The 22,700-nt window shown below is 42.0% G+C and overlaps 1 pseudogene; it reads left to right on the plus strand.

Moving 5' to 3' along the window:
- The first annotated feature begins 9,732 nt into the window (after positions 1-9,732).
- Positions 9,733-9,850, plus strand: LOC126427924 (5S ribosomal RNA; annotated as a pseudogene).
- The last annotated feature ends 12,850 nt before the right edge of the window (positions 9,851-22,700 follow it).

The raw sequence follows: 22,700 nt of genomic DNA on the forward strand, positions 1-22,700 counted from the left end.
ACTCCTGGCATACCAGTCTCCTTCATCGATACAAAGCCCATTCGTTACTGACAAGCAGCCCGTGCGGCCACGCCAACTCTGAACTTAGAATATTTTCAGGGCGCCACAACGCGTCCGTTACTTCACAAGCATCACATTGGATTGGAGTAAATTACACAATCAGTGCCCTTACTAATCGTATTTTCTTTCATGTTGTTCAGTTTGGAGGACTACCCTCCAAAAATGTTTTGATTTATTGGTTGGTATTGCTCACAGACGATACACCCACCCTGTTGGGAGTACCTCACAATGTGAGATATGATGCTAAGATGTCCTGCGGAAAGCTACGAAAAATATCTGAACGAGACCACTACACTTGGAGAACAGTAGTTGCCTCAAATTTTTGCCACTAACGACTGTTCGCCTCAACATTCCCCACTGCATTGGCATGTATCATACATCGAGGTGAGTTTTGGAAAGATCTGAACAGTGTCCTCGATTCAGATGGCTAGATCAAGATTTTCTGTCTTACCACATAATGTGCCACCTTTGTCATCAAAGGTGTTTGTTGAAATATTCCCGTTCATTCTAGTATTTGAGGACTCGCAGTGTTGAACATAACTTACTTGGGAATCCTGGGATTTCCTAAACCGCTTTCAGTGAATGCTGATCGAGTTCCTTGAGGTGATCACGTCCTATTGATTTAGTGAGCATTATCGTCCGTCTCTGTTTGGGTGTTCTTTCTACATGTTAGCCCTTGTTATTCTGATCTTATGTTGAGCACATACACTTGAACACCTTCTCGGTAGTCCAGCTCTGTTCCTGAGCACTGAATCTGTAAATATTGTTCCAGAGATAGGCATCATTTTTTAAGTGAAAGTGACAGTGAATTTTGAGTCCAGGAACGACGAGTAATACAGCAAATGTTAGATGTTAGATCATCGTGGGAAAAACGCCTCTGAACTGACTTTGACAAAGAAAGTGCAGCGTACTTGAGAGGATGACGTACTTTCTATTATAATTGATAAATTTATGAAGTTAGACAGTCATTGTGCATGTTGAAATTGATTAATGCGCACAAATAAAGTAAAACTAGACCAGATATATGTGTTTCCTATCACTGTCATTTGATTTACTAGTGCGTGTTGTAAAAATGCAAGAGGATGCTTTCCTCCTGTTATGTTTTTCTTCCCCCCAAAATTTTAATTTTTTTGTAAGTATCTCCGACACGATCGTTTGTGTAGAATATGCAGTTTCTAAAAATCCCAAACTTAACTTTAATATTTGTTACATTCCCTTAGTTTCCAGGCATTAATGAACTAATTAGTTTGTCTCAAAACCGTGCTAGTTTCCAATACCAGTAGTTTTAGATTTTGTTCCTATGGACACATGTACCTTATTACTAAATTTCTGAAAAAGCAGATGTATGTAAATATCTGAATCATTTATATAGTTAACGTTGGAAATATGTTAGCAAATTTCGCACTCATTTAAGTCTAGATTAATTATCACTCTTGCTGAAATGTGGTTACTAAAGTGGAATCCCCTATTCTGGCAAACTAAACGCTATAAGTCAATGGAGATTATTACTGTAACTAAAGCCCTACTTTACAGAAATCTTCCTTCAGTAGTGCTACTTTCAGTAGTTGCTTGCTGTGCACGTCGTTTTCGTACGAGTTTTCTGTTAGATTCCGATGACATTGATGTAAGAGTATAATTCTTTGACTGTATTATCTGTTTATTTTTTTATGATAGGTTTCTATGCTCGAACAGTCATGTTATAGGATATCAACCGAGTGTAGTATGTGACTAAAAATTTACCTGTGCATAAATTAAAATAAATTAAGATCCGGCTATAAAAGATGGTTTATTCAACATCAAAGTGCAGTTAAAGTATCTGAATTGCAGGTGTAGACGATATGATTTCAAATAGTCTACCTTCGGATTCGTCGGAGGCGCAGCTACCGGAGGCATTTAGAGCAGGTAAATACGATTATGCTACAGTGTACTTGCGTATTTAGCGCTCTCGCTATGTTGCAAAAACAGGAAGCCTTCCGTCGATGTTAGATGGGTCGTACAGAATTTTTTTTAATGCTATCGGTTTTTCGATTGGATTGATGTTGTACACGCCGTCTTTTCCGTGCTAATCTTTTAATCTCTCCGTAACTACTACACCCCAATCCTCTTAATCTGTTTTACCAATTTTAGCGTTTGTCTCAATGTTTCCTCCCTAATGCTTCTTTCAGCAGCAGGTTAGTTATACCTCGACGTCGCAACAAATGCCACACTAACATGTCCCATCTGGTGAGAGTTTCCAATACATTTCTTTCCTCTCTAATTTCTTAGAGCTTGTTCGTTTCGTACGTTATCTATACACATCATTTTTAACTTTTCCCGATACTAAATTCGTTTTGCTTCGGCTGTTCTAAGATCGACATCTGCTTTTCGTATAATTGTGTGCTGTGCACTTGCACTTGTAAAACCTTCTTTCCAATTTTCATATCTACGTAATATGCCATTAGAATTCTCTGTTTTGAAGAATGCATTTTTTGCCTTTGCCGGTCTGCTTCTACAATATTTTCACTTCTCATTTTGATCTAAGTTTTTAGTGCTCCATTTCATTGTATACTCCCTTTACAACATCTTCTTGAATTTCAACCAGCTATTCATCGCTACTAGGTTATGGCCTAGTTTTTCTGCATCTGGAAATGGTTTGCAATCCAGAAATTAAATCTTTGTCCAACGACAGGGTATTCTAGTTATGACTTGTTGTCTCTGTGCTATTCAGTTACGCCTTATTTCCTGCTATATCCTCTCTATTCCATTTTATATTTTATTTAATGATTCTTGTAGACTTTGTCTCAGTTCTCAGAAAAAGTAATTTGGTCCATTTTTCGCTCAAAGTATTTCATCCTTTGTATTCATAACTATGAAAAAGACTGTTACAAGGTTTACTGAAAATGTTATTACTATCCTTTGATAATCTGAATAGACATTTCTGTCTTCTTTTTATTTCAGTTCACTCATCTACCAATCCAGATTTTAGTCTGACACTTCTCTTTCCAAATGTTCCAGTTTCTCTACAACAAGGAGGTAGCCAGGGTTTTAAACATGTTACTTGGGAGTTCTGTATTTTGGTGAACCACTGAGAAGTAGTCATGTTCCAGCCTCACTTCATCTTCCCAAATCATTTTACACTCTTCCTCTTTCAATCTAGATTTGAGCTGAAGAAGTGACCAGGAGTGAGCGAGCACGAATTTTTCGGGACGCTGTGATTTTTACCTACAAGGCTTTAGGAATAACGAGATCTCTGTTCGACAGAGAAGCTAGAACAATTTTTGGTGGAGAAAATGCGGAGGATCTATAATCATTCAACCTTAAACTTTCCCAAGTTTCCTCGTTTAAGTATTCATCTGTCATTTGTTGCACTGTAAGGAAGATCATTGAGCTCAAGTTTGGCCAACAATTGGTCATGGCGAAATAGGCGTGGGTGACAGCCGGCAGTGCTGTGGATGTGTTGACAATTTGAATCTATCGCTGAACTCGCTGACTAACGATAGTGCGTATCCTTTTTTCGTCGTATGCGTGAATCAAAATATCTTTAAATATCTTTCCATTTCACTACACGGCAACTACCTCGTATGTAATTTCATTACGTTTTTGGGGGAGGGAGGGGATGGGTGGGATGTCCGGACTCTTTGGATACCCCGCCCCCTTTTGGCCAAATCCTTGTCTACAGCTACGTGCTTGTCTACAACATCCAGACATTAACATTACATGCCTGGTTTAGACTTATTCTTTCAACATTCCCCTCCTCATCAGATCCAATTTAGAGACACATCCTTTTACAAGCGTACACTGGGTCTGTGGAGCGCTGTAGATGTAAACTTCAACCGCTGGCGTAAGCGACTGCAGGGAAGTGGTATTTGTGCGAGCATACTAGCCGATTGTATGAAATTTCCGCAGAAAGATGATTCGACATAGAGAGATGACAGAATGACAGAAAGGAACTGTCTGATGTGTTGCTGCATTAGTACGGGCTGTCCCATATACAGGGTGCTCCAAACCTTGTGAGTAAAATTGAAACAGATGACAATAGGTCCACAACAGATTATATTCAGAGAGGGAACCGATGATCGGAAACGTATATTTATTGCGTTATGGACATACACGCGAACACCACATAACTAAAAGGTAGCTCAAAGTATTTGTTACAATTGACAACCGCCACTCTCAATGCATGCGTGGCAACGGCGCTGTAAGTCCTGCCGCACTCTTTCGAAAATCACTGGTGTCTATTGTACCAGGAGACAGGCATCTTGTATCTTAGCAAGTAGGTCTCCATATGTTTATGTGGGGGTTTCATACCACAACGTCTTGATATAACCCCAGAGGAAAAGATCCAAAGGTGTGAGATATGGCGATCGCGGTGGCCTTCGCACAGGGCCTGTCCATCCAATTCGACAATGAGCGTACGTGCTGTTCAGTTGCTCGTGGATATTAATACGGAAGTGGGCTGGTGCACCATAGTGTTGAAACAACATCCTTCCGCAGACAACCAGGACACAGTCTCCGAGAACTGTGGCAGTACGTCTCCCAGGAGCACCAGGTAACGTAGACCATCCAAATGGGGAGGCAACAAACAAGGACATATTAGGTGATATTGGACAATTCGAGTTCATATGTTGACCGAGATCATTGCTGATGGCCACAGATGTAGGCTGCGTCGGGATTCTTCTCACTCCAGACATGGCTGTTCCGCCGGCCGCGGTGGTCTCGCGGTTCTAGGCGCGCAGTCCGGAACCGTGCAACTGCTACGGTCGCTGGTTCGAATCCTGCCTCGGGCATGGATGTGTGTGATGTCCTTAGGTTAGTTAGGTTTAAGTAGTTCTAAGTTCTAGGGGACTGATGACCACAGCTGTTAAGTCCCATAGTGCTCAGCGCCATTTGAACCATGGCTGTTCCGGCTGGTGAAAGCACCCATCATGAATGAATGAGGCCTCATTAGTGAGCAATACAAAGTGTAACAATTTCGGCACTACAGCAGTGCAGTGTGTAATCCAATGATAGAAGTGAATGCACGGCTCAAAATCCGTTGGTCCCATTGCTTGCACAGGTTCATTGTGATAGGGGTGTAATACCTGTTCCACCAGTACTCTCCACAGCGTATCCTTCAAAGTGTGCATTTCACGGGGAAGTTAATGGGTGGTTATTGCTGGATGGTCGGCCACATGATCCAGTAGCAGCTCCTCAAAGTCTGGTGTTCGAACATGTTATTTGGTGGAAACCTTGGACAACTCTCTGTGCCGTGAAGTAAGTTGGTGTCCTCAGAGATAAACTTCGTCCAGTTCGTGACGCCTGTTGGGAAAGCGTTCTCTGTACATTCGAGCAGCTTTACGGGCACCACATCCAATTACACCATGCATTAAATGCATTCTGACAACTCTCGTGACTAGTAACGTTCCATTTTTGACTACGCGCCATGCACTGTACTTAGTAACGCGCCTCAGCATGGACACATGACAAGCTGTCTGATGCAATGGACTACTGACACCATGGATAGTGGTGTGCTTATAGCACAGGTTATTGCGCCGCTACGATGCAAGCGGTCGTCTCGTGACACACGTGCTATGAGCTAAGTTGTGTACAGGATGTCTGTTTGATGGTCAGGGGTGTACGCTGTTTACAACCCGCAGCCTGATCCATTGTACAACAGACACCTAGGATCTTTGCGAGAGTGCGCCAGAACAGCATACGGCAATTCGTACCCTGAGACTGGCGGTCATCGCTTCGAACAATTGCGATGAGCTACGTTGTAGCTGTGTGGTGTACGCTGTGTATATTCACAACAAAATAAATATTCATTTGCGACCATTCGTTCCCTATCGCTATATAATCGTCTGTGGTTCCACTATCACCCGTTTCAATTTGACCCAGAAGATTTGAGACACTCTGTATACCAGAACAAGCAATGGTGCACTACTCGCAGCCACCTAACACGCCAAAAGTACAGTAGTCGTAAGACGGTCATTACCCAGAGGAACCGGACGCAAATGTCACGTCTTGTCACTGAAAACCGCTTTGAAACCTGACAGGAAGGAACTGGTGCTGTCAGTTAATGTGGGTCTAACTCAAACAGTTTACGAGCTTACATTGCGATGGAATAATTGGAATCGTACACTCTGCTCACAGCAAACGTTTAGTTGGCCGAACAACACAGTAACTGATTGGAGGAGTCTAGTGTGGTGTTGACATTGCCTCATTTCAAATTATGCAAGAGGTCGAGGGCACCGACGGTCCAATGAGGCGTTTAACATGCACAGTGTGGACTTTGCAGTTCAGGCCGGAGGTAGTCCTATAGTACATTGTTCAAAAGAATTGAGGGAACACCGGTATCAACGTTCGGTATGTTAAATCTATTTGATATAGGCAGTACCTGTGTTCTCATTACATGGCTTAAGATTTTTGCTTCCAGTGTAGGCAACAATTAAAATCATTCGCCACCTGTCGTCTGTGTTATGACTTACAGTCTCAGGTGACCCCTCAGAAGAAAGTGAGTAACAATGTCTTAGTGTTTTCTAGCGATGTAGACATATATAATTTGAGGACGCTGTATTTGACCAAGCACAAACAATGCGACATCTGAATACAGTGCAATTTACAGTGGAGGTCTGTTTAATCCAAAAAGAATTTGCAAATGTCAATGCCTCAATGCCTCTTCATGTGTCATCCACGTGTCATCGACGCACTATAGGGGAAGAGGTCAGTCCATAAGGCCAGATGGACAAGATCGCCAACGCATTACATTACCACGTGAAGACCGGAATCTGGCCATTCCTGTGTTGTGGAAACGTACGGATACCCCTAGAACACTGAGAGACGATCTCGGAAGGGCCACTGGAGACTGTTCGATCAGACTATAATGAACAAGTTCGACTCAGACGTCTTGTTCGAGTACTCCGCTTGACACGAAATATTTTGCATGTCACCTTTAGTTTCGCCGTTTCCATGTCAATTGGCAACTTCGCCACTGGCGAAATTTATTATTCACAAACGAGTTGAGACATTTTCTGACGCAAGGTGATGGTCGTATTCAGGGGAGCAGATCCGTGGTAAGAGGTAGGTATCAAATGTCCAGGAAATCCACGGATTTCCAGGGTTCTGTGATGTTGTGGGGAGGCATCAGTGTAGACAACCATTTGGATCTTGTCGTTGTCCATGGTCGACCTATTACCAGGCAGTACATCGACAGACCCATTTCGACTATGTGATGGTTGCTCCATATGGTGGTGGCCCTGAATTCCTGCTAATGCCAGGATCCGTGTGGCGGGCGTGCGGGATGTTTTGCGTAACCTGGACATTGAAGTATTGGCATGGCTGGCGGTGAGTTCTGATATAAATCCCATCTTGAATATGTGGGACATTTTCGACAGATTTGTTCGTGGACGTTTTGCTCAACGAACTCTGCAAGATCTCTCTTGCGTTCTCATTTATGAACGGGAACGGACCTCCGTAGACCTACTAGGTGCATGCCACGTAAGTCTCAGGCAGCGATAAACGCTCAAAGGATGCATACACGTTACTGAAACTTTCAATGTTCAATTAAAAAAAACCTCGATGATGGGATGAATGATTCTGTGTATTTTGTTTTCGACATCTGTCGGATATTTCAGTTCTTTCCATGTAAACGATCGAGGATGTAATGATATTTTGTCGTGTATTTAATTTGAGAAAGATGTAGGTATAATTTGGTAACATAACCAGTCCTCAGTTATTGTTCAATGGAGTGTGGCAGACGCCTAAAGATATGTTCCCCTAATTAAACTGGGCAGTGTATTTTGGTGTGGTTTTCGTACTGTGACCGTTTCCACTAATTAATGTTACTGTCAACACGAATCATTCTTGGTGACAAAATGTTGCCCTTTATTCAACATTCTTATGATGAGGATGCTGTGGGCACACCCGTCACCCAAGACGTCAACTGCCATGCTCACATTGCTGCAAGTATAAGTTTCTGGTCTGACGAACGCTTACGAATCCTGTCGCTACTCGACTAGCCCACTAAGTCAGCCGGTCTTAATCCAAAGAAACTTGGGACTAATGTGATCATTCTGCGGGCTTTAATCATCAGTGAGCTGGATAAATGGTTCAAATGGCTCTGAACACCATGGGACTTAACATCTGTGGTCATCAGTGCCCTAGAACTTAGAACTACTTAAGCCTAACTAACCTAAGGACATCAAACACATCCATGCCCGAGGCAGGATTCGAACCTGCGACCGTAGCGGTCACGCGGTTCCGAACTGCTGCGCCTAGAACCGCACGGCCACACCGGCCGCCTGAGCTGGATAAGACATATCTGTAGGAACGTATGGATTCTCTTCCTTGCCGAATTGTGCCTATTATCAATGCTAAAGGCTGTGTGACGCAACATCAGCGAGATGACTCTTCAGGGTGACGAAGTTTGTGTCCTGTGGATACAGTTTGTGTGTCTTTAGCTCAATGGTTTACATTGTCTTTTACGTTCTGACACTGTCGATCATTGCTTATTATTTCCCCATTTGGAGCAGTTTCCCTCCCCAGTAGGAGGAAAGTAACTTGAAATACTGTCCATTCTTCCATCTTCTTTTGTTCGCAGGATAAGGGTGATACCTTAAACTTCAAGTCTTCTACCGCTGTAGACGACGATATTTTTTCAAAATGTAATCTTCAGTTGGATCTGGCTCGGGGCTGTGGACCACTGGATTGTCTCACAAATACACCCTTCCTAGAATTACTGTGTCGCCATAGACAGTAATTAAATGTTTCAACTCCGTGTTCATTATGTACAAAACTGAACGGTAACGGTAACAATGGTGATTAACATATTAGGTCTAAAACTTGGCCATCGATGGCCACTACTTTCTCCCATCTTTCGGGCAGCATATGAATCCCACGGCGAGAGAAATGGGCATCTTTTGAGGAAACACATGATCGATGCAATTTTGCACTTGTTCATACGAGTACTTGTCAGCCAAGCCGTGTAACATTGATTAGAAAAGGTGAACTTCCCATCTGAACGTTTCAAAGTATGTTTTGACGGGGTTTTGCGACGTCGCGGCGAGCGTGTTATGCTGCAAAATCACCATTTCATGTGCATCGCTGTATTGCGGCATTTTGTGCAGGGCTAAACTCGTCAATTGCAACCTTCTCTCTTCCACCGAAACGCCGGTTTTCGACGTCAAAATTACCGTTCTTGTAGCGTTGAAGTGAGTCTCTGTATGTTCTTTCACTAATAGGCGCCTCACCATAGGTCTTACCCAGCATTTTATGAGCCTCGAGGCAGAAAGTCTGTGTGTGTACGCCTTTTCTCTTCATACCCCAGCTATTTACATAACTGGTGAATCTTGTAAAAGATAATAAATTTTTACGTTTCGTGCAATGTACAGCTATACATTTGACTGTAATAAGAGCTATTTGTGTCTTTAGGTTCTTATTTTGTCCATCTATGGTTGCTTGACGAGCGCTTGGGTGCAATGGTTACGACTCTCTACTCGTAATCAAAAACACAGCGGTTGAAATCCTCGTACGTTGACCCAGATTTAAGATTTCCGTGATCCCATTCGTGCGCTTACACCGAATGTCGGAATGGTTCCTTTGATTTTTTCAAATACGTGTTTGGTCTCCGCTGTTAATGACTTCCTTCTGTTTGGATTTTAATGACAATATTGACTGTCTAATCTTCATCATTTACACGCTATCACGTCTGAATTTGGCAACGGCCATGCTGCATTGGATATACCGGTTCCCGTCAGATCACCGAAGTTAAGCGCTGTCGGGCGTGGCCAGCACTTGGGTGGGTGACCTTCCGGGTAGCCATGCTCTGTTGCCATTTTTTGGGATACACTCAGCCTCGTGATCCCAATTGAGGAGTTAATCGATCGAACAGTAGCGGCTCCTGTCAAAGAAACCCATCATAACGACCGGGAGAGCGCTGTGCTGACCACACACCTCTCCTATCCGCATCCTCAGCTGAGGATGACACGGCGGACGGATGGTCCCGACAGGCCACTTGTGGCCTGGAGACGGAGTGAGTGTCACTCTGGATTTGAGGATGACCTTTCATTCAGGAGAAGACAAAATGATATTTTAACATTCATGTTGGAACGTCTGGGTATCTGTGAGAACTCTTGTCGTGGCCATTTACATTGCTACTGCAGTGTGGAAAGAAGCCCTCTAAGCCGAGTAACGATCCCCCGCCGCCTCTCCCACTCAGAATGCACACACACACAGACACACACATCTTTCATGGCTGTAGTAACGTTCGTTACGAAAGGTTTATCAAACTCACCTGCTTCTATACCTACATGATTACTCTGCAATTCACAATTAAGTGCCTGGCAGATGGTTCCTCGAACCATCTTCAAGCCATTTATCTACCGTCCCACTCTCCAACAGCGCGAGGGAATATCAAACACTTAAATCTTCCTGTGTGAGCTTTCATTTCTTTTAATTTATTGTGATGATCATTGTGATGTATAATTGTATCATCCTATGTAGGTTGGAGTCAACAAAATATTTTTGTACTCTGAGGAGATAGTTGGTGATCGAAATTTCATTAGAAGATCCTGCCACAACTAAAACCACCTTTGTGTTGATGATTGCCACCCCAATTCGCATATCATATCTTTGGTACTCTCTCCCCTGTTACGCGATAGTACAAGACGAACTGCTCTTCTTTAAACTTTTTCGATTTCCTCCGTCAATGCTTTGTGATGCCAATTTGTTGAAACGTCTGGGACCGGCCGGAGTGGCCGTGCGGTTCTAGGCGCTACAGTCTGGAGCCGAGCGACCGCTACGGTCGCAGGTTCGAATCCTGCCTCGGGCATGGATGTGTGTGATGTCCTTAGGTTAGTTAGGTTTAATTAGTTCTAAGTTCTAGGCGACTGATGACCTAAGAAGTTAAGTCGCATAGTGCTCAGAACCCTTTGAACCATTTTGAAACGTCTGGGTACGTGTGTAAACATGAGTAAATTCTTGTCGTGGTTATTTGCATTGCTGCTGGAGACTGGAAGGAAGCTCTCTAAATCTACTAACGACCTTTCCTCCTCCCCTTCCCCCTCCTTCACCTCCCAACTCACCAGTATCACTTGTTCCAGTCCTCTGAATAAACTATAAAATGCAGTAAGTTAATATGTGTCGTAGAATTACTTGTACGCAATAGCCATCATAGACTTCGGTGGTGGTAGTGGGGGGGGGGGGGGGGGGGGGAGGAGGGTGAGAGAGAGGTCCTGTCGCTGGTGTATTGAGCCATGCATTAGTAGATAGTGCACTATCCGGAGGCATGTTACGGTTATTTCAGTTATTTCAGTGACCTTTACAAGTACTCGGTAGCCGGATAGTTGGGCAACCCGACTCGGCAGCTTGGGTAATACTTCTCTGATTCAACAGCGAGATGTGAGCCTTCTGGCCAACGGCATATGATGTCACTCCAAGTTCCGTGCAGGAGTTCTTCGTTGGTTGGCCTGCTTGCTCTTTTCCTCAGATTCCCCATGTAGCTTGGTACCCAGCAGAATGGCACATGATACCCTCCTGTTGAAGCACGCGAAGAGAGTCCGACATTTTTTGTATCATTTTCTCTGCTGCGTTCTTTTGTTGCAGTGACAGTACGCTACTAAGAAAAGCGGAGCTGGAGGAACCTTTAGCTTTGCAGATCATTCATTTACCTTAGCGCCTTCCAGATGCTGGTACAGCCAAGAAAGCCGCCATATAAATCGTAAATCGAGAATCATCCACGCCCCTTCCCCCCTCCCCCACACACAAACATATACACATACATATTTTACGGATGTGTACGAGAATGCTTACATATAACTGTGAACGATGTGGTGTGTTCCTTAACCTATAGGCCTTTCAGCAGAGACTTTTGGACATTAAGAATAGTCTTTGCTAAAGGGTGAAAAATGGGTTGAAGAACTCTGTTTCTCGCGTTAATTTGTCCGTTTTCAAGGGCTACAAGTAGATAAAATCACATTCTTTAGATACAGGTAGCCGATCACCTACATTCCATTCTTAATGTATATTATGAACGAATTATTTGGTTTTTAATTTATTACTGGCACCATACTTTCCTTCCTCTTTTATTATATCACATAAATGGAAGAAAAATCGTTTATCTTTTAAGCCTGATGAAACATTGTACTTAATTGCTACGTCACTTCGTGAAGATATTTCCAGATACAGTTAGTGCCATTCTGCAATGAAGAGATGCCCGGTGACAATAGCGAGAGACTGTCGTATAGACCAGGTGGGAGCAAGTCTTGTATACTCCACGTAGAGGCGCACTTCAAGCCACGCCACACGGAAGCAGGGACATCATTGTCGCAGCAATGCTGTTCATATTCTTACGCCGCGTGTTTGTTGTTCTCATCTGTCGGCATTGTTATTAAAATATCACTAATCGACTTTTCCATTTTTTATAATAACGCAATATTTCAATCCAATCGTTTTTTTAGAGAGAAGGTTTTTGGCAGTGTTGCTATGGCTAATTGATATTTCGTTTTTTTTAAACTCGGTTATTAAACAAATAAAAAACACTTGATACAACTGAGAGTAAACAAATACTGAAAAATACTGGTTATTCACAACTCAGATACCAGTACTGGTTTTAACTGGTCGGTTTTTTTACATGCGTAGAGTGATTTTGGAAGGCCTGTCTACGAGACTGCAATAATTACGATCAATTAAAAATCACAGAAACAGCATTATTTACGGAAGGCACAAGCACACTGTACCCAGTTTGACTTGTGATACGAGGCGTGTTTTTTAAGTAAGTATCGTTTTGAAATTAAAAAAAGACGTGCTAAGATATCTCAATAATTTTATGCTTACAGCAACGCCTGCACCTTAATCTACGCAGTGACGCCATTACAGTCTGATTCTTTCTTGTTTACGTTGTATACTGAGTATTTAAGATGCTCAGATAATCGTGAGTCCCGCCGAATGTGAAGTACGGGCTGTTATAATATTTCTTAGTGCTAAAGGCCTAAAGGCGATCGAGTTTCATCGTGAGATCTGTGCAGTTTACGGAGAAAACGTTATGAGTGATGGAATGGTAAGAAAGTGGGTGAGAGCATTTAAAGATGGCCGCACAAATGTGCATGATGAACAACGGAGTGGGCATCCTTCGGTCGTTAATGAAAGTTTGGTGCAGGAAGTGGACAATAAGGTGAGAGAAAACAGACGGTTTACGATTTCCTCCTTGCGGGATAACTTTCCAAATGTTTCTCGTAGGTTTGGTATAGAATTGTGACCGAGGACTTGAATTACCGAAAATTGTGCGCACGTTGGGTATCGAAAATGTTGACGTATGTGCACAAAACCAAACGTTCAGACAGTGCATTGATTTTCTTTGAGCGGTACCACAACGACGGTGATGATTTATTAAGACAAATTGTTACGGGCGATGAAACATGGGTGGCCTACGTCACACCAGAATCAAAGCAACAGTCCATGGAATTTGAGCAAGGGCATCGTTTTGCTGCAAGACAATACCCGTCCGCATGTGGCGAATCAGACGAAAGATCTCATCACGTCTTTTCGATGGGAAACTCTAGATCATCCTCCGCACAGCCCCGATCTTGCGCCCAGTGACTACCATCTGTTCCTGCACTTGAAGAAACACCTGGGCGGTCAGCGTCTTCAAGACGATGACGAAGTCAAAACAGTGGTGATGCAGTGGTTAACAAGTCAGACGGCAGACTTCTATGAGGGGGTATTCAAAAACTGGTACAACGTTATGACAAGTGCCTCAATATTGACGGAAATTATGTAGAAAAGTATATTAAGGTACAGGCTTTCATGTAAAAATAAAATTATTGAGATATCGTAGCAATCTCCTTTTAATTTCAAAACGGTACTTACTAAAAAAACACGCCTCGTAATTTTGTGCTGTTGTACAAATCAGTTACCTCTCGCCTCAAATGCACCACGTTTTTCTTCGAGTCTCGTTGTTTGCTTTTTCCCGGTAATTTATGATAACCGACGTAGTTTATTTACTGTTACAACTGTGCTGTTGCACCACACTACGCTAATTATAAGCGAAATGTGATACTCGAATGGGTGGGCTGTAATATCTGATATGTAAATTATTTCTAACTGGTGCTGCACGCAGTAATGGCGAGTAGCATAGGCTGCCACGAACACCACAAATGCACTACCTCGAAAGTAGCATATTAGCATGGAGAGCAGCATAGTGGGTGCGGTTTGTCGCACGGCCGCTGCTAATTAAATGTCAAGAGCCGGCCGCAAACTGTGCCGTCCGCGCGTCGCTTTGGCTCGCCACCCCGTGGCGTCGGCGTCGGCGTCGGCGTCGCTGCGCATCCAGCCGCGGCAAAGTTGCCCGCCGTGGACAGCTCTGTTCTCCAAGTTCAACACCGCCGTTTTATCAAGTATTCATCCGTCTGAATTATTTCTGGAAAAAACGACCGGAGGGAGACTGCCGGATACCAAACAAGTCTGACGTTTTGAGCCGTTGGAATTCAAGGGCAGTTTCTGCAAATTGTTCTTCTAAACGTAACGTGCATTTTCTCGTCAAAACAGCCAGGGACGTAGAATTTACTTATGGGTTTGGTAACTGGTGCACAAACTAAGAGAAATTAAGATATTTCATATCATTACTGGTAATCTATATCTAAATCTACATGGTTACTCCGCAAATCACATTTAAGTGCCTGGCAGAGGTTTCATCGAACCATATTCATAATTATCTATTATTCCAATCTCGTATAGCGTGCGGAAAGAAAGAACACATATATCTTTCCGTACGAGCTCTGATTTCCTTTATTTTATCCTGGTGATCGTTTCTCCCTAGGTATGTCGGTGTCAACAAAATATTTTCGCATTCGGAGGAGAAAGTTGGTGATTGGAATTTCGTGAGAAGATTCTTCCACAGCGAAAAACGCCTTTGTTCAAAATGTTGAAATGTGTGTGAAATATTATGGGACTTAACTGCTAAGGTCATCAGTTCCTAAGCTTACACACTACTTAACCTAAATTATCCTAAGGACAAACACACACACCCATGCCCGAGGGAGGACTCGAACCTCCGCTGGGACCAGCCGCACAGTCCATGACTGCAGCGCCTGAGACCGCTCGGCTAATCCCGCGCGACAAACGCCTTTCTTTTAATGATGTCCACCACAAATCCTGTATCATTTCTGTGACACTCTCTCCCATATTTCGCGATAATACAAAACGTGCTGCCCTTCATTGAACTTTTTCGATGTACTCTGTCAGTCCTACCCGGAAGGGATCCCATACCGCGCAGCAGTCTTCTAAATGAGGACGGACAAGCGAGATGTAGGCAGTCTTCTTAGTAGATCTGTTACATTTTCTAAGTGTCCTGCCAATAAAATGCAGTCTTTGGTTAGCCTTCCCCACAACATGTTCTGTGTGTTCCTTCCAATTTAAGCTGTTTGCAATTGTAATACTTAGGTATTTAGTTAAATTTACGGCTTTTAGATTAGACTGATTTATGGTGTAACCGAAGTTTAACGAGCTCCTTTTAGCACTCATGTGGATGACCTCACACTTTTCATTATTCAAACTGCCACTTTTCGTACCATTCAGATATTTTTTCTAAATCGTTTTGCAGTTTCTTTTGATCATCTGATGACTTTATTAGTCGATAAACGACAGCGTCATCTGCAAACAACCTAAGACGGCTGTTCAGATTGTCTCCCAAATCGTTTATATAGACAAAGAACAGCAAAGGGCCTATAACACTACCTTGGGGAACGCCAGAAATCACTTCTGTTTTACTCGATGACTTTCCGTCACTTACTACGAACTGTGACCTCTCTGACAGGAAATCACAAATCCAGTCACATAACTGAGACGATATTCCATAAGCACGCAATTTCACTACGAGCCGCTTGTGTGGTACAGTGTCAAAAGCCTTCCGGAAATCCAGAAATACGGAATCGATCTGAAACTCCTTGTCAATAGCACTCAACACTTCATGTGAATAAAGAGCTAGTTGTGATTCACAGGAACGACGTTATCTAAACCCATGTTGACTGTGTGTCAATAGACAGTTTTCTTCGAGTTAATTTATAATGTTAATCATCGATTGACAACGTATTTTGAAGTTTAATTCTCCTTTTCTTTCTTTGTTACTACCAGAACAACGTCTGCTACAAATACTACAGCGAAATGACCATGTACAGTGCGCATGTGGACAATCAATCAGGAACACTAGTTCATCAGGACCAAACTATTTAGAGTAAATCACTTCAACTATAGCTAGTACGCAGCAATGACTTAAGGGTAAAGCCTATACTAAATTGTACTAAATCAAGCACATAGATATCAGAGTAAAACACAGTCACTCTTCCTGCTGGTGTGGAATATGTTCTTACAAGCCTGAAAAACGATCAAGTAGGTTTCTAATTAACAGGAATTTTTATTCTATCTAACGTCCTGATGGAAAAATTTATGTGAACGAGACTTTGCCGCGACTAATGTACGTTACGGAAGGGATTCATCTACGTATCTGTTCGAGGACAGCTGCACCCCCTGGACGTAATACGCTTACCTGTTGGCCGAAACTGTCTCCTTAGGAAGACTGTCTCACGAATAAAACTTCAACGATTCATGTGCCTGTAGACAATGTAAGTTAGTACCAAGGAACTGTACCGGATTACGCTGCCAGCAGGACATATTCAATGTAACGAGCAGAGGAACGTGCTATTGAGATCTATGGCTTCAAAACACAAATTCTTCGGAAGTTCCTTTCACAATACGCCTTCGAGACGTTCTAGTCACTAAGTCAGCGAAGCACTGGCTATAAAGAGGGGATACAGAAACCACTGAGTGTGATACGGAAACGAAGACAAGAAAGGTAACCACATTGTTCGTTGCGAGAAAGTGACACAATTGGTACCCATAGGATGACGTGTCTAAGAGTTCTCTCAACAGTGTGAGGGAAATACTTCGGTTGAATTATGCTTTCCTCTCAGTTGCGTCAAACACTTTCTCGTACAACATGCGGCCAGCCACACGAATTGGAGCGGAGTAGGAAGAAAATGTAACAGTAACTATGACTGGGAACATAGAACGCCGATTAACTTTGCTGGCGCAGTATTCGTCTTAGACACGTCACGGAATACTAAATGTCTGAGAAATGAGGCACGGAATACTACAACACCACGGCGCAGACTGAACTAAATGGATGAGATGATGTGCAGAAGAAAGACTGAGATTTACCTCGAAGAAAAATGGAGTAGAATGACTGAATCATTACAGATAATTAATTACATATATAAAAAGTCAACCAATACAGAAGAACAGCAGGAAGTTTATCCAACGACTGTGTTCAATGGAGAACACGTTTTGAATTTATAGAAAACTGTAAGAGCATAATAGAAATCGTGGTGTAAATGTAGCAGGTGATCAACGATGAGAAGCAACGAGAGTTATCGTTCCTGTATTGGCAGAAATCTACCGCAGCAATCTGCAGTCCGAAAACCACATTGGAACTTACGTTTCACATAGTGAAAACTAGTCATATAGAAGAACGGGATGTTAGTTACTTGTGACGTGGGAGAAGCGCAGGGAAGACAAGTCGAAATGTCAGCGGAAAAAAAGTGAAGGAATAAAAAAGGAATGACTGTCGGAAGGACTGACTCAGCATGCAGAAAAGTCGAAACAACCTTCGGTGAAATTAGAAGCAAGGTCGGCAACATTAAGAGTGCAATGGTAATTCCACCGTTAAACGCAGAAGAGAGAGCGGCTAAGTGGAAAGAATGCACTGAAGGTCTCTCTGAGGGGGAGGGTTGGGGGGGGGGGAGGGGCAGAATTGCCTCATGATCTCATGGACAAAGAAACTGATATGGAAGAGATAGAGAATGCAATATTATAATCACAGGTTAAAAGAGTTTTGGAAGATATGAGATCAAATACGGCAGACTTCGTAAATACCATTCAATCAGAATTTCTAAAATCATTGGCAGAAGAGGCTACCAAATTACTATTCAGGTCGGCATGTAGAATCTACGAGGCTGGCAGCATACCATCCGACTTTCGAAAAACTATCATCCGTACAATTACGAAGAAATCTACAGCAGTTAAGTGCGAGAACTATCTCACAATCAGCTTAACAGCTCATGCATCCTAGTTGCTGACAATATACAGGAAAATGGAAAAGAAAATTGAAGATCTGTTAGGTGACGACCAGTTTGCCTTTAGGAAAGGTTAAACACATCAGATAGGCAGTCCTGATGTTGCATCTGGTGACTGAAGCTAGACTGAAGAAAAATCAGAAACATTCTTACGGTTGTCGATGTGAAAAAAGCGTTCGACATTGCAAAATGGTGCAAGAAGTTCAAAATTCTGATAAAAATAGGAGTAACCTCTACGGAAAGACAGGTAATGTACATGTACAAAAACAAAGAGGGAGCAACAACGTTGGAAGACCAAGAACGAGATATTCGGATGAAAACTGTTGTAAGAGAACGATGAAATTTTTCGCGTCTGTAGTCCAATCTGAAAATAAACAAAGCAGTGACCAAACTACAAGAAATGTTCAAGAGTGGGAATGAAATTCAGGGTGAAAGGATTTGAGTGATAATATTCGTTGATGACAATGCCATCTTCAGTGAAGGTGAAGAAGAATAATAGAATCTGTTAAATAGAATGAACAGTCAGATGAGTATAGAATATGTATTGAGAGTAAATCCAAGAACGACGAAGGTAATGAGGAGTAGCAGAATTAAGACATCGAGAAAATTAACGACAAGATTGGTGATCAAGGATTAGAGAAAGTTAGGGGATTCTGCTAGGTTGGAAGAATATTATTCATGACGGACGAAAGGAGGAGGGCATACATTTCAGATTACCACAGGGAAAAACGTGCATTGTTGGCCAAAAGAATTCTTCTAGTACCAAGCCTAGGCCTTAATTTAAGGAAGAAATTTCTGAGAATATACATTTGGGGCACAGCATTGTATGGTCGCGAATCATAGACTGAGAGAAAAGCGGAACAGAGAGAGTACAAGGGTATAAAAAAAATAAAATGGTCGGCTGGCATTATTGACCCGGACAAGTTCGGCTGCTGGGTTGCAAGTCTTATGTCAGCTGATGTCACATTTGATGACCTGCGCGTTGGTGATGATGAAATGATGATGACAACGACACAACAACTAGTCACGAGCGAAGACAATCTCCAACCAGACTGGGAATCGAACCTAGGCCCACTGTTTGGTAAGCAAACACGTTACCACTCAGCTTAACAGGCGGACAGAGTTTAAGGAGAAGGGACAGGAGGGTAGCACATGGTAAGACATCAAGACCTCGGGATATAACTTCAAAAGTACTGTAGGGAGCTGTAGATGGTAAAAACACTAAAGGAAGAGAGAGATTGGAATTTTTATTATTTTGAAATTTTCCTCTATACAAAGGTTTTTCTACAACATAAAAAATACCTGGAAATTATTACATCTGTTACATAAGATCTTAATTTATCTCCTCAGGATGTCCCACCAGGTGTTCCGATCTTGTATATCTTCATCCTCTGTGACAAGTCTTCTTGTTATTAATCGTACAACTTCTCTTCTTTCCCTTCGGGTCCCATTCCAGGATCATTTTCTGAATTATGGCTTCCTCCATTGTTCTTACATGCCAGTACCATTGTAACATCTTTCTATCACGTCAGGTATTCTTCCTCTTACTTCCATTCTCTTCATTATTTCGTCATTTCTTACTTTCTCTTTTCTAGAAATTCTTGCCGGTCTTCTCCAGAAATCCATTTCTACTGCTTGCAGTTATTTTTATGTGTTTCGGATTAGTAGTCCACGTCTCCACACGATAAATAACTACGCTCTGTAGTATAGATTTATATACGATTTTTTTTGTTCGGTTTATTATATTTCTGCTCCATCCCAATGATATTCCTTCCACTGCTAATTCTTTTATTAATTTCTGCCTCTGATTTTTCCCTCCACCTCCAAAATGGATCCCAAATAACAGAAAGTATTGACCTTCTTAATTTTCTTTCCCTCTATGTATAAGTCATCTGTATCATTAGTGAGATATTCAGTTTTTTGCTAACTAATCTTCAGTCCTCAGGTTCTGTATTCCATTGCTAATTGGTTACACATATAATTGGCATCCTCCCTGAGTTGCGCTATAACTACTTGATCATTAGCAAATAGTAGGTGATGTAAATAAAATCCATCTTTAGTTTCTAGGCCCCTCCCACTTCATTTACGAGACCATGTCTTAAGACTGACGTCTATATAAATTTAAAGTAATATTGGTAACAGGGGATAGCATTGTACCAGACTCTTGCTTGTTCTAAATTTCGGTGAAAGTGTACTACCAATTTTCACTTTACATATGTTATCTACATATAGTTCTTGTACTACTTTAATTAAAGTACTATTTATGTTAGCCATGTGTAATGCTCTTCAAAGTAGTTTTCTCGGGACGGTATCATATGATTTTTCTAAATGTATGGAAATTAGTCCTACGCTTTTTTTATTTTTGCCTAAGTTTCTCTAAGATCTGTCGTAATGTGAAAATATGGTCTACGCATGATCTACCAGCTGGAAAAATTATTTTTAATTATTGACCCAAAAATTATCATTAATGTGTTTATAGCACAAATTCGTCGATAGTTCGAGCAGCTTCTGCGATGCCCTTTCTTAAATAGCATTAGTATAGCTCAGCTTCATTTCCTTTCGCACTGAATCTCCAAGTAACATTTTATTTAGTAACTGTATTATTAGTTTCACAGTTTTGTCCCCACCACATTTTAAGAACTCCAGATTGGCACTGCCTGGTCCTGGTAATTTACCAGTCTTCGCTGTTCTTAATACCTTACACACCTCGCTTTCTAAAACTTGGATCTCTTCCCCTTCCCGTGCCTTTTCTTCAACTGTTCCCCCCTCCATATGCTCTTATCTATCCTCATTTAATAATTTCCAGAAATATTCTCCCCATTCTTTTGGTGTTATCAGTTGAAGATTGGTTTTGGCTCTCGTCTCCTGTCGAAGTCCTTTTAATACTGACCTCACTTCTTTCGCTCCTGCAAATCCCAATTTGCTATTGACATCAGCACATGTCCTTTCCCACGCTTCATTCTTCGCTATCCTTCTTTTTTCATCGCTTTATTCTTCTTTTCCTTGTAGATTGTTCTTGTTATTTCCGATTTATCATTCAACTACGGGCTGAATGCGTTCACCTTTTCTTTATCTGCCATCTTTATATTCTACTACCACAATTCTGCTGTACGACTGTGGTTGTTTCCCCTTACGCCCAGCAACTCTGTTGTCACTCATTTTGTTTGGAATCTCAAACTACTGCAAGAACTGCTGAGCGATTAGCATTGGTTGACCCTGTGCTGACCTACGGTTCCCTGTGTGTAAGGATAAACACCAGAGCATTAAAATAACACATTGCGGTGTGGTAAATAGTGGAGAGATTGCGATCTGTCGCCCCTCAAGGTTTCCTAAGGTTGCCTTGAAAAGCCGTAATCTAGATGAACGTGAGCTAATGCGCCATGCATATAATATCATTTGCTGACGTAAAATAGAAGCCTGAGAATACCGTTTATCTGCAGTGCCGTGTTGTGCTCGAATTTCTGAGAAAAATAGTAGTAAACTATAGAGAACGACGGGTAATGTACAATACGTACAAGAATCAATAGGGGACAATGAGATAGAAAGACCAAGTACGAAGTTCTCTGCCTGAAAAGACTGTAAGACAGGGTTGCAGTCTCTCGCACCTACTGTTAGATCTAAACATATAAGAAATAATTTCGAAAATAAAGGAAAGGTTCGTGAGTGAGAGAATAGGATTAAAATTCAGGCTGAAAGGATATCAATGATAAGATTCGTTGATGACATTGCTGTCCCCAGTGAAGGTGAAGCAGAATTACAGAATCTGTAGAACGAGATGAACGGTCAATATAGTGTGAAATATGGATTGAGAGTAAAACGAAGAAAGACTAAAGTAGTGTGAAGCAGCAAAAATGAGATTAGCAAGAAGATTAATATAAAAAAAGAAGAATTTAGGGAATTATGCTACCCTGGAAGCAAAATAAACCATGACCGGCGCACCAAGGAAGACATAGAAAGCAGACTAACACGGAAAAATACGGCATTCCTGACCACAAGAAACCTGGTGATGTGAAACAGCACTTAATTTGATGAAGATCTTCCTTAGAACGTACGGTAATGAATCGTGGACAGCGGGAAGATGAGGAGTAGAAGGGAATTGAAGTGTTTGAGATGTGGAGTTGTAGAAGAATGTTGAGAATTAAGTAGACCGATAAGGTCATGGAATGAGGAATCCAAAGAATCGTCGAAGAAAAGAACATAAAAAAACATTGACGAGATGAAGAAACAGGGTGATAGGGCACGGATAGCGTGAACACTAAATGTCCGTTAAATTGTTTCCGTAATTTTAATGGTTTCCCTGTGTTTCAGTTAACCGTTCATTTAATAGCTTGAAACTAGCAATTCTTGTGTAAGTCCAACATGTTCATATACCGATAGGGAAATATACAACATTGCCGGCCGCTGGTGGTCGAGCGGTTCTGGCGCTACAGTCTGGAACCGTGCGACCGCTACGGTCGCAGGTTCGAATCCTGCCTCGGGTATGGATGTGTGTGATGTCCTTAGGTTAGTTAGGTTTAAGTAGTTCTAAGTTCTAGGGGACTAATGACCTCAGCAGTTGAG

The sequence above is a fragment of the Schistocerca serialis genome, chromosome 1 (assembly GCF_023864345.2).
Source record: "Schistocerca serialis cubense isolate TAMUIC-IGC-003099 chromosome 1, iqSchSeri2.2, whole genome shotgun sequence".
NCBI lineage: Eukaryota > Metazoa > Arthropoda > Insecta > Orthoptera > Acrididae > Schistocerca > Schistocerca serialis.